A 13,757-nucleotide genomic window follows, 5' to 3' on the forward strand; every position below is an offset into this window, starting at 1 on the left:
TGATGATTTAGACCAGTGTGCTTCTACGCTATTTCCTCGTTTTTTGCTCTTTTGTGATTTAGGCTTTGACTAGGTGGTAGCTAGAATACTTGCATTACGAACTCCCACCTGAGGACTTCTATTCATGGAGATTCTTTATGATAGGATATACTATCTCATTTTATCTGGACTTATTTTGACTTAATTTTCTCATTGAAGCATAACATCAGGGAAATAAATCATACATTCAGGACTCCTTTACCTTTTTACCACTATTTATTGATCTTGAATGGCTAGTTCATCTTTACCAAGTTCTCTACCTTCACCCATCCTTTTTCAAACCATACGCACTCTGGTTTTTTATTGTCTTATATGCAGATATATGCAAAAACGTCGGAGAGAAAGAGGATCATCGCGGTTTTTGATAACACCTGATTTTGACCACTTTTCACCATTGATTTCAAATACTTTTTCAAAGTTTTTACTTTTTTTTAGGAACTTTTATTATGATTTCCATGTATTTGTAGCTTCAAGGCTCTTTTCAGGAAACTTAGAGAATATGATGGCAAAATGGAAGAAATCTACATTTTAAGCTCAGAGTCAGACTATCAGAAGTTCAGCCTCAAATGAGGACTTTCTCACCGTCCGATCCAGCTCAAATTTAGTGACAATCAAGAGGAGACAACCAGCTTTCCATAGCACTTTATATCACAAAGGTCCAACGGTGCAATCAAAAGATACATGGAGAACAAGTTGACCCAGTTCACCGGTCCTGGAAGACTCTCACCCGCGGGAAACACATGTTTTACCTGCCCTGGAAGACTCTCACCCCCGGTGGACCTTAGGACGAGCCACAAGGCCCAACATCAAAGCCCACTTCGCTATTCCTCTTCAGAGAATCCCTAAATGAGACCTGGAAGACCTTAGGACCTATAAATACATTGTTTAGCAGCCCTAAACGGGTGTGTGCTCATGTAATGAGATTTTGAGCCACCAAACTTTGTTTTTCTAGGGTTAGGCGATGGAGATGGGGATTCTTCCCCAAATCCATTGTTCTTCCTCCTTTTTATCTTATTAACTTTTCTGTTTCATTCTTTTGCATTCTTCTATGTCTTTTATCATTCATTGCATCATGTATATTAGTCCCAGAGAGTCAAGTTGTTCGAAGATATCGACAAGCATATATATCGATTAGGATTTCTATTGTTCTTAGCCATATTCTGGATTTCATCTCTTCTAAGTCATTCGTAAAGCATGAGAGTAGATTCATGACCTATTCTCTGAGCCTAGGATCGATCAGAGCCACGAGAGTGCTGTATCAGATCATCCATACCTAGCTTCAGAAGAACATAGTCGCTATAGGAGTCGAAAGCTACCTATAGAGAAGATGTGAGCAGACGAATTCAGTGTCCAATGCATAATCTTAAGTTTAGCATGAGAGCGAGAATTAATTGCTAGATCTAAGAGATTAGTTGATTAAGGTGACGACAGTTGGTTAATTATACATGTGTCTTTTCTAGTTCAATGCAGATTCTCAGAAACAGATGAAGATAAATCGCCCGGAAGCTAGTTGGAAATGCCACCATACATCAATTAGAGTAAACCGGAGAAGTCTAAATCGTCACCTATGAGTTTAAGAGTCTTTAGTTTGAGTCGATATGCTTTAGATGTTCTTTTAACAATTCATCCTACATTGCATCTCTTGTGAATATTAGATTAGGTTTAGTTTAGGATCTTAACCAAAAACCCCAAATCTTTTATTGGTTTATGAGTTTGCTTACTTCCCAGTTTGTTGTTTCTTGCAGATTAGACATCGTTCCTGTGGATCGACGCCCTAAGTCTTACAACGTACATCTGTGCACTTGGAGACACTAGGGTTTTATAAATTTAAAACTTTTGGAGGACCAACGGGCTTGTTAAAAAACAACCCTAGGCCTGCAAGCCCATCAAGTTTTTTGGCGCCGTTGCCGGGGAGGCATGAAGTCGCTGGAGGTCTTAACCTGAGAGGTTGAAGCCGCAGACGACTATATATGTCGAGTTTCTGCCAAAGCAACATAGGAAGTAACCCAAATTCATAAAAACCCTAACTTTTTCTTTTTCTGCTTATTCTTTCTTCTGTTTGCCATAGTTTCAGAAACCTTTGAAGTATGGATCATTCAAGGAGAGACCCTAACCCCGAGCAAAGGTCCTGCGACCTGTGTGAAGCTCGCTGCATATGTGAATCACCCTCTAGACGTGATTTTGATCATCATCTTTGAAACCCTAATCCGAACCACCACCATGGAGACTCGCAACCTCCACACCACCGAGATGAGCCCTATTCACCACACCTGGTGAACCGTCGATCATCTCACCCTCTTCCTCATCAGATTCTGCACCAAAACGCTTAAGCTGATCGATTTAGGCTCCAACTGAATCGATTAGGAGCTATGCTGAATCAATACCTTGATTTTCAAGTTGTTACGGAAGCCACCCTGTACAAGAGGATTGATGACCTCACTTACCATGTTAAATCGCTAGAAGATCTGCCTCTCAAGACATTGCTGCCCTAAGTATGATATCCTTCAAGGATCCATTGATGCCAAGGCTGCTAAGCTAGAGATCTAGGAGTCCAATGAAATCGCTTCATGGTACAGTCGAAAGACAGATGGTGAACTTCAAGACATTGAATTTCGCCTGAGCAAGCTTGAGCACAAGAGCATGGAAACTAGTTCTGACATCAAGCATCTCTCTAAGTGCCAAAAAGACACCAACCTTGTTGTGAGGAAGATCTTTGAGAATCATGAGAAGAATTCTATTGTTCATGGTCAGCAAAAAGAAGAAAGACCAACCGATTCTGATGCAGGAGATCCCACAATGGACACCCAGAATAATCCTGAAGACATCCTGGAAGATGAAGAAGGAGAAGCAGCTGAGCAGCCTTGAGAGTTCCTTACCGCGGCCGCAAGGACTTCAGACGCGGCTAAACCCATCCCCACCGCGGCCGCGATAGTTTCACCCGCGGCCGGACCCTTCTCAGCAGCGGATGCGACGTCTCCACCCGCGGGAAACCACCATCTCACTCCAAGTCTGCATCACCTAGACCCTGGGGAACCAGAGGAGCATGACTCTTACATCCCATGCATGAAGATCACAGAAGAAGAACCAGATGTCATAGATGTGGAGGATGAATCACCTAAGAGGATTGAAATGCCATACATAGATTCAATCATCGAGTTTGATGCTGCCAAGTTCTATTGTGATTCCTATTCTACATTTGAGGCACCAGATCACCCACAGGAAAGACCAGTTCGAACTCTGCACAAAGTTCAAGACAAAGGTCAATTTCTTATCTCTTGTGACATTAGAGGTGAAAGATTCCTCAATATTCTTTGTGATTATGGAGCTTGCATTAACATGATGTCCAAAGCAACTGCTTTGAGACTTGGCATTAAGCACGTCTCAAGTACCAGGACAAAGATTAGCTTAGCAGATGATTCAAGTGCAACACCAAGAGGGATAGCCCGAGACATTCCTCTAAGGATTGGAGATTGCATTGCACCTGTCGATTTATACATAGTAAAGACCAAAGATGACTCTTATCCAGTTATTCTTGGATGGCCTTTCCTAGCAACTGCTGGAGCTATCATGGATTGGCCCAACAGGCGAGTTTCCTTTGCCAATATCGACAAGGACATTTTCTATGAAGCTACACCACTTAAGAGCAAAAGAGGAGAGCAAATAGCCCAGACATTTGAACCAGAAGAACTCTGGAGTGATGAGGAAACTGCAAGACAGAACAAGAGGATTTCGAAAAGGACTTGTCTTCGGACAAGATCCTATTTGAACTAAGTCTTTTTCTTTGCAAAGTCTAGCTAAGGACTATAAACCAAAGCGCTTGATGGGAGGCAACCCATTTTAGGTACTTATTTGTTTTTGTTTAAGCTTTCTTTTTCTATTAAAAGTTTTGTTTTTCTTATTTTAGACAGGCTTTAGTATGCTATAAAAAAAAAAGAGAAGAAAAGGAGCTGACCGCGGCCAAAGGAGGTTCGGCCGCGACATCTTCAACCGCGGCCGGCGCATGTCCTTCTGTGGCCAGGATGTCTTCATCCGCGGCCAGCACAGCCGGCCACCTTGGCCACTTCAATCCACCCTTGGCCACCTCCATCCATCCTTGGCCACATCCATTCCACCTTTGGCCACCTCCACTTCATTCTTGGCCACTCTCACCACCACCACCTTGTTCAAACCAGTTTTGGGTCCCTAGCATCCAAGTTTGATCAAGCATCACCACCACCAGGTAAGTTTTCTTTTCCTTAAATTTTTTAAATCTTTCACATACTCTATTTCTAATCCTTGCCTAATTTATTTCACACTGGGGGCAATGTGATTTAAGTCTGGGGGAGGATTTCATCCCTTTCTAACCACCTTTTCTTGCATGGGCCATTGCATTCTGCATTTTCTTTAAAATTTTTCAAATTTTTCGATTTTCTTAAACCTTTTCAAAGTCTTTTGAGTTTCAAAAAGTGTTTTCAAAGGTCAAAACATTTTGAGAGAAAAATGACAAAATCAAATGATGATAACCAACCTGTTTGCTTCTACACCAATCACTCATTAAATACTCTTTCAAGGTTTAGTACTAGACGAGGCGGTAGCTAGAGTACTTGCACTACTAAATCCCACCGGAGGACTTCTATTCATGAAGATTTTTTCTGCCAGGATATACTAGCTCGTTTTACTTGGACTTAATCTTGACATTTAATTTTCTCATCAATGGTTTTAAAGAAGGCATAATGATATACATCTAGGACATCTTTTCCTTATTGATACTACTCTTTGTTGTCCTAGATGGCCAGTTCTTCTTAAGCTGGTACCACACCGTTAACCGAAACCTTCATGTTCAAACCTCATGCATTCTCTCTTAAGTTTATATCGACAGATATGTGCAAAAACGCCGGAGAGGGAGGAACAACATAGTTTTCAGTCACTCAAGAGAAAGACTGAAAGAGACCAGAAGGGAGTGTGCCAGAAATCTTTTGATGCCTCAGAAGAACTCATTTTTAAAGGTAATTTTAGTGCTCCCTAAGACTCCAAATCAAAAGGCAATTTCCCCTTTTATCAAAAAAAAAAAAAAAACGAAAAAAGAGAAAAAGAAAGAAAGGAAAGGAATCTAAAAGCCTAAAGAGTCTTAGAAGCCGAAATCACTTGAGCCAAGGCAATAGGTATTCACTTAAGGAGTTATGGTTTCACAGCCTGGACTAAAATCTAAGTTTGGGGGAAATATAAGGAGAACCTGAAGAAAGGAGATCAGAAATCTTGAAGCAAGAAGAGTGTGACTGAAACTGTCAGGGCATTTACCAGTTCCATCCTCTGTAGCTGTTTTGCATAATGTCCTATCTCTCCAGAAAAAGGTAACCTTAAACACATCAGCCTTACCATTAAAAAGCCTTTTTGATACTTAACCTTGAATGCCTTGTTTAATTTCCTTTTGATGAGAACCACTGAAACCTTTAATGAATGTTAAGAGCTAGTTGACTGGAAGTTAGTTCTAAGTGTGTGGATTTTCGCATGACGTACTAACGGACTAGTTATGTTTGTATTTTGGTGAGAATTTTTGCTAGACTTGATCTGATTGATGCATTGTCCATAATTAAGGTCTAGAAGCATGGTTGCTGATATTTTTGAGTTCCCTCTCATTTTTTTCGAATGACATTTTTCCAGATTATATCTTGTTTTGTTTGAGGGCAAACAAAGTCTTAAGTCTGGAGGAGTTGATAACACCTGATTTTGACCACTTTTCACCATTGATTTCAAATGCTTTTTCAAAGGTTTTACTTTGTTTTAAGAACTTTTATTACGATTTCCATGTATTTGTAGTTTCAAGGCTCTTTTAAGGAAACTTAAGGAATATGGTGGCAAATTGGAAGAAATCCACATTTTTAGCTCAGAGTCAGACTGTCAGAAGTTCAGCCTGAAATGAAGACTTTCTCACTGTCCGATCCATCTCAAATTTGGAGAAAATCAAGAGAAGACAACCAGCTTTCCATAGCACTTTAAATCACAAAGATCCAACGGTGCAATCAAAAGATACATGGAGAAAAAGTTGCCCCAGTTCACCAGTCCCGGAAGACTCTCACCCGCGGGAAACACATGTTTTACCTGCCCTGGAAGACTCTCACCCCCGGTGGACCCTAGGACGAGCCACAAAGCCCAACATCAAAGCCCATTTTGCCATTCCTCTTCAGAGAAACCCTAAATGAGACCTGGAAGACCTTAGGACCTATAAATACATTGTTCAGCAGCCCTAAACGGGTGTGTGCTCCTGTAATGAGATTTTGAGCCACCAAACTTTGTTTTTCTAGGGTTAGGGGATGGAGATGGGGGTTCTTCCCCAAATCCATTGTTCTTCCTCCTTTTTATCTTATTAACTTTTCTGTTTCATTCTTTTGCATTCTTCTATGTCTTTTATCATTCATTGCATCATGTAGATTAGTCCCAGAGAGTCAAGTTGTTCGAAGATATCGACAAGCATATATATCGATTAGGATTTCTATTGTTCTTAGCCATATTCTGGATCTCATCTCTTCTAAGTCATTCGTAAAGCATGAGAGTAGATTCATGACCTATTCTCTGAGCCTAGGATCGATCAGAGCCACGAGAGTGTTGTATCAGATCATCCATACCTAGCTTCAAAAGAACATAGTCTCTTTAGGAGTCGAAAGCTACCTATAGAGAAGATGTGAGCAGGCGAATTCAGTGTCCAATGCATGATCTTAAGTTTAGCATGAGAGGGAGAGTTAATTGCTAGATTTAAGAGATTAGTTGATTAAGGTGACGACAGTTGGTTAATCATACATGTGTCTTTTGTAGTTCAATGCAGATTCTCAGAAACAGATGAAGATAAATCGCCCGGAAGCTAGTTGGAAATGCCACCATATATCAATTAAAGTAAACCGGAGAAGTCTAAATCGTCACCTATGAGTTTAAGAGTCTTTAGTTTGAGTCGATATGCTTTAGATTAACATTTCATCCTGCATTGCATCTCTTGTGAATATTAGATTAGGTTTAGTTTAGGATCTTAACCAAAAACCCCAAATCTTTTATTGGTTTATGAGTTTGCTTACTTCCCAGTTTGTTGTTTCTTGCAGATTAGACATCGTTCCTGTGGATCGACACCCTAAGTCTTACAACGTACATCTGTGCACTTGCAGACACTAGGGTTTTATAAATTTAAAAATTTTGGAGGACCAACGGGCTTGTTAAAAAACAACACTAGGCCCGCAAGCCCATCAGTTTTCAGCCACTGAAGAAGGAGACTTGCGGTTTTACCGGAATAATTCAACAAAAGGAGAAAACTCTGTTTGCCTTGGAAAAAATTTAAAATTTTGGTACAATTTCGTCCCTTAGACGTTCTCTCTACAATTTCGTCCCTTAGATCAAAGACAGCAAGTGGTTGACATTGAGCCTCAGGTTCAAGAGGAGCAACAGGCTCAGGTGCAACAGGGTAGGAGTTGGTAATGCCGCTGGTAATGGAGCTGGAAATGCAGCTAGTAATGGAGTTGGTAATGGAGCTGGTCATGGGTTCCATCAGGGTAATGTTCAGCAGGAACAGGTGCAACACCAGCAAGCCTATGTCCACTAGGGACAAGCTCCAGCTCATCAGGAAAGGAACCAAGCCAATGTGCAGCAAAGACAACAAGTTCACCACTAACAGCCTTCCAAAATCAACCAAGGAGATATGAGCCGCCACAGGTCTATGTTGGAGAGAATGACAAGGCCAATGCTCATCAGTATGGAGCAGGGATTCAAGCACCACCGGTGCAGAACAACAATTTTGAAGTCAAGGCATCTTTGCTGAATATGGTCCAAAACTCCAAGTTCCATGGATTGCCAATGGAAGATCCTTTGGAACACTTGGACCAGTTTGATAAAGTTTGTGACTTGACAAAGATAAATGGAGTATTTGAGGACAGCTTCAAACACAGATTATTCCCCTTCAGTCTTGGTGACAAAGCACACCATTGGGAGAAGAATCTTCCAAGAGGCTCTATTCAAACTTGGGAGCAATGCAAGCAAGCATTTCTGTCTAAGTTCTTCTCAACTTCCAGAACAGCAAAGCTGAGAAACCAAATCTCCAGCTTTACTCAACATAGCAATGAGAGTTTTGGTGAAGCATGGGAGAGATTCAGGAGGTACAGTAACCAGTGCCCACACCATGAGTTTAGTGAAGCTTCTCTTCTCAGCACACTTTATAGAGGGGCTCTTCCCAAGATTAGGAACCAGCTGGATACTGCATCAAATGGAAACTTTCTGGGAAGGAGATTCATGCTGCTTTAGAGCTGGTAGAGAACTTAGCAATGATCAATGACACATATGAAGAAGACTTTGATAGAGCAAATAGGAGTGAGAGTTCAAGCAGGGATCAGAGGTATGAGAAGGACCTTAAAACACTTGAAAGCAAGCTGGAAAAGGTGTTATTGGCTACTCAAAAGCCAATGCACTTTGTAGGAGAGTTTGAGGAACCTTCTCAATGCTTTGAGAACATCAGTGAAGAGGGTCGTGGAGGTTGTTCCCGGTCCCAGACTCTAAGCCCGTGGAGGTTGTTCCCGGTCGGACCGCTATACGGATCCGACCCCATCAGTCCAATTTTAGGGTCAAGTCCTTTGTTTAAGTCATATTCGATATGTGTATTCTGAGATTCACAAAGTTTAGAGTCAATATGTAATGAACAAGTAAGAGAACAGATATTTTATTGATATAATAAAGGATTCAATACAACTTAAGAGTTTGCTTATAAGCTATTATAAGTTTGTATGATCCTAACTATCTGTTCTATCACACCACCCATCATCCTTGGCTAAACGGTCTGCGCGCCTATCCTCTTTCCTTCCCGCGTTCATCGTTTCCTGTAAACCAACATCATAAGTACTCGCTATTTTGGCTAAGTATTATTTATGCACATGTATGCATTTCATGCCTATGATTCCCGACCCCGACTTTAACCCACGGTAAACTATTCTAATCCGGATCATGGATCAGCCTTAGACAGGCCGAGTCTTGGCGAGATCCGTTCTGTCTCCCAAGCCGCTCAACCGTCGCACCAACCGGATCCGGCCTACATCCATACGACCCATCGCACGTCATCGCCGGCCCAATCTCAATTCCATGGCCGGAGACTTTTATTATAAATCCAATCGAGGCTTGCGATCGGACCGGCCTAGCCCATACTTTGGCCGATCATCAGGCTCGTTCAGTGGATCCTTATCGCCTCGGCCGCAACTTCCCGTCTGATCGACCTAGCCCATACTTGGGTCGATCGTTCGGTTCGTCCGGCGGAGCGATAGTTTAAACATATGCATCTACTAATAGAACACACCTTAGTAATCCCGCGGTCGATTGCTCTTGCCGCGTTTCCTTTCCTTCTTCTTCTTCCGCGACCCGCACCAGCCGCTCCGGTCGGTTTCCTCACCGCCAGTCAAGTTATTTCCCTCTCTGGAATTGCCTTAGTCTCACGATTTGGTAGAAGTTTGGGCAGATTTTTTCTCCCTATCTGTGCGTACCCGAAAATGTGGCCCAAGGGGTCTATATATAGACTTTCCCTTGCGGTAACTACTTTAGGCGAACAGGTGCGAGTTTTTGGCCGAACAGGTGCATTGATTGGGCGCATAGACTTTGCAACCCTTCGGCCATAACCACCCATAACCACCCCAGTCCAGCTAGTTCACTGGCCACTCAGCTAGACCAACTGTCTTACTCTTAATCCAGCTGAGCTGAGCTTCCCGGCAGCTGGTCCAACTGGCTTAGCTCACCTTTCCAACTCTTTTTAGCTCGGCCCTCGTTACTGAGCTATCTTTCTCTTCTTTTTCCTGGCTAAGTCCCACATTAACTAGACTTAACCCTCATTCCGGACCATGGCTCGTATTTTCCTTAGACTCTTGGTCACTATTCCCCTCTTCACGGCCATGGTCTGTCCCGGCGATCCTATTGCGGATCGGGGACGTTACAAGTCTTCCCCCCTTGAAAGGGATTCGTCCTCGAATCCGGGCTAAGGGGTAGAACCTTGTTCCATTCCTCGAACCACTCGGGATAATCAGCCATCATCCGATACTCTATTTCCCAAGTTTCTTCTTCCACTCCGTTACTTTCCCAAACGACTTTGACCATCGGAATCATCTTTTTCCTTGTTGCTTTTTCCATCTTGTCAATGATTCGGACTGGTCTTGTTTCCACGGTCAGATTCCCTTTAAGGTCCAAAGGGATGTCGGTCAGGACTTTATCTTGATCCGTCAAGCACTTCCTTAGTTGGGATACATGGAAAACATTGTGAAATGCTTCCATCGCCGGTGGTAAATCCAACTTGTATGCGACTGCCCCAACCCTTTCCACAATTCGGAATGGTCCTATGTACCTTGGATCAAGCTTCCCCCTCTTGGAAGTCCGAGCCCTTCCTTTGAACGTGATCATTTTAAGATATACTAGATCGCCCACCGTGAACTCAAGGTCTTTCCGACGCTTGTCCGCATAGCTTTTCTGTCTGTCTTGGGCTTCCTTTATTTTTATCTTTAGGAACTTGATTCTTTCCGTGGTTTCCTCCACAATAGCCGGTCCGACTGTACTCCGTTCTCCCACTTGGGTCAAACAAAGTGGTGTTCGGCACGGCCGTCCATATAAGGCTTCATATGGCGACATCCCAATGCTGGCTTGGAAGCTGTTGTTGTAGGCAAATTCAGCTAAGGGTAAATACTTCTCCCATGACCCGCCCCAATCCAGAACACAAGCCCGTAACATGTCTTCAAGGATTTGTATGGTACGTTCTGACTGACCGTCTGTCTGCGGATGGTAAGCTGTGCTCATGTTCACTCTTGTTTCTAAGGCCTTTTGAAAAGCCCTCCAGAAGAAAGATGTGAACCGCGAATCCCGGTCTGAGACTATGCTTGCCGGAACACCATGCAACCGCACTATCTCATCCAGATACCTGACCACAATCTGCTCAACACCATCCGTCTTTTTGATTGCGATGAAGTGAGCAGACTTAGTTAATCGATCCACCACAACCCAGACCGCATCACGTCCGGTCCTTGTCCGGGGAAAACCAGTCACGAAATCCATCGTTACATGGTCCCATTTCCACTCTGGAATGGGTAAACTCTGTAGCAACCCACTCGGGACTTGATGTTCCGCCTTTACCAGTTGACAAGTAGGACATCTTGCCACCCACTCAGCCACGTCCCTTTTCATCCCAACCCAATGATAATACTGTTTCAGATCCTGGTACATCTTATTAAGTCCAGGATAAATCGAGAACTTAGACTGATGTGCCTCCCTAAGGATTTCTTCCTTTAACTCCTTCACCTCTGGAACACATACCCGACCATTAACCACAATCGTACCATTGTTTGAGGTTTGGTACTCCGTCTTCCTGTTCTGCACAGCCTTACACAAGACCTCATCTTTTCCTTGTGCAATCTGAATCCGGGTAAGTAGGTCAGCTTGATCTGCCACCCCTAAGCCCAACGGTTCTGGTTCGGTGGACAAAGCATTAAGTCGCAATGTCCCAATCATGTTTACTAGCATCTCCGCTTCTTTCCCTGCAGCCACTTCGGACCGTCTTCTGCTCAGAGCATCCGCGACCAAGTTAGCTTTACCAGGATGGTAAGCTATATCCAAGTCGTAATCCGCCACAAGTTCCATCCACCGTCTTAGCCTTAGGTTTAATTCAGGCTGCGTGAAGATGTACTTCAGACTCTTATGGTCGGTGTAGATTTGCACTTTGTCTCCATAGAGGTAAGATCCCCATATCTTAAGTGCAAAGACTATTGCCGCCATTTCCAAGTCATGGGTTGGATAATTCCCTTCATGTTTCCGTAACTGCCTTGATGCATAAGCGATCACCTTGCCTTTTTGCATCAGGACACATCCCAGCCCGTTTATAGATGCATCCGTGTACACCACATACGACTCGTCTGTTTCCGGTAAGGCTAGAACCGGTGCGCTTGTCAATTTCTCCTTCAGCCCGGCGAAACTCTTTTCACACTCCTCCGTCCACGTGAATTCACATCCTTTCCGGTCAACCGCGTCAATGACTTGGCTAAACTCGAGAATCCATTCACAAACTTCCGGTAATATCCTGCCAAGCCAAGAAAACTCCTTATTTCTGAGGCGTTCTTGGGTCTTGGCCATTCTTCAATGGCTTTGATCTTCTCCGGATCCACCGATACACCTTGGTCCGAGACAATATGGCCTAGGAACCCAATACTCCTTTGCCAAAAGCTACATTTGCTCAATTTTGCATATAGCTTTTGGTCCCTTAATCATTGTAACACAGCCCTCAAATGACCTTGATGCGTTTCCCGGTCCTTTGAATACACAAGAATGTCATCGATGAAAATGATAACAAACTCGTCCAGACAATCACGGAAAATCCCATTCATCATCTTCATGAAGGCTGCTGGTGCGTTGGTCAATCCGAATGGCATAACCACAAATTCAAAGTGGCCATACCTAGTCCGGAAAGCCGTCTTGCGCACATCCGTAGGCTCTATGGGAATCTGATGATAACCCGAAGCCAAATCCACCTTTGAGAACACCGTCGCTCCTTTCAACTGATCCAGCAACTCGTCTATCCGAGGCAATGGATACTTGTTCTTAACAGTTACTCGGTTAAGCCCTCGGTAGTCGATGCACAGCCTAAAGCTTCTGTCTTTCTTCTTAACAAATAGAGCCGGCGCTCCCCATGGTGAACTACTTGGCCTGATAAATCCCTTTTCCAATAGCTCTTCCAACTGTTTCTTAAGCTCGGCCATTTCTGCCGGAGCCATCCGGTAAGGCGCCTTCGAGAATGGGGTCGTTCCCGGTTCGAGTTCTATCGTAAATGGATCCGACCAGTCAGGTGGTAAACCTGTTAAGGCCTGGAGCACATCTGCGAACTCATTGACTACCGGAATTTCCGTGATCTCGGCATCCTTGCCCACTTAGGCCGACGTGATTGTGGCCAAGTAAGCCTCACAACCCTTCTCTAGCATCCTTTCCGCTTGGATTGCTGAGACAATCAAACTCCCTGAAGTTGGTCGAATTCCTTGAAACTCCAGCTTTCCAGCATCCCGCTCGAACCGCACCCGTCCCTGGTAACAGTCTAGCGTTGCTTTATGTTTTCCCAGCCAGTCCATTCCCAATATCACTTCGTGATACTTGAGTCGGACTATGACTAGGTCCGCTGGTAGGTTCACACCCCCGATCATTACCGAGATGTCATGGACTGTTCCCTGCGAGAACATGACCTGACCACCTGCAGCATTGACTATCCCATAGTCTTTCCCAGGTTCTTTACAGAACCTGCCTTTTCCTATCATTTCCGGGCTCACAAAACTATGTGTAGCTCCGGTATCAAATAAGACGTGTGTTGACACACCGCCTATCTCTAGGGTCCCTACACATTTTTCCTAAATGCTAAGTTTCCTATCCTTTCTACCCCGATGCAATGCCATGCTCGAAATTTAAATTATTGAATAGGCTAGGAAACTTACCAGTGATCTCACTGTAACTTCCGGCCTCATCAATTTCCTTGGACAACTCGTACACCCGGGGTGCCACAGCCTGTCTCTTGGCTTGCTGTGTGTCCCCGCTACGGTTTCCTCTTTGTTCCATCCGTATTTCAGCTTGCAGCTTAGGACATTCCTTCTTGAAATGTCCGGCCTTTCCGCAATAGAAACAGGAGCTTTCCTCATTTTTAACCTTGAGCTGCCCTTGCTCAATCCGCAGACAGCTTTGAACCGTGTGGTCCTTGCTTCCGCACTTGGCAC

At 43.8% G+C, this 13,757-nt stretch overlaps 1 non-coding gene across 1 annotated transcript; it reads right to left on the minus strand.

Annotated features, from left to right (window-relative positions):
• Positions 1 to 8,073: 8,073 nt before the first annotated feature.
• LOC112089987 lies at positions 8,074 to 8,180 on the minus strand. Its single transcript, XR_002901347.1, has one exon. It is a non-coding gene; the product is annotated as a small nucleolar RNA R71 (small nucleolar RNA).
• Positions 8,181 to 13,757: the final 5,577 nt, after the last annotated feature.

The sequence above is a fragment of the Eutrema salsugineum genome, unplaced genomic scaffold (assembly GCF_000478725.1).
Source record: "Eutrema salsugineum unplaced genomic scaffold, Eutsalg1_0 scaffold_11, whole genome shotgun sequence".
NCBI lineage: Eukaryota > Viridiplantae > Streptophyta > Magnoliopsida > Brassicales > Brassicaceae > Eutrema > Eutrema salsugineum.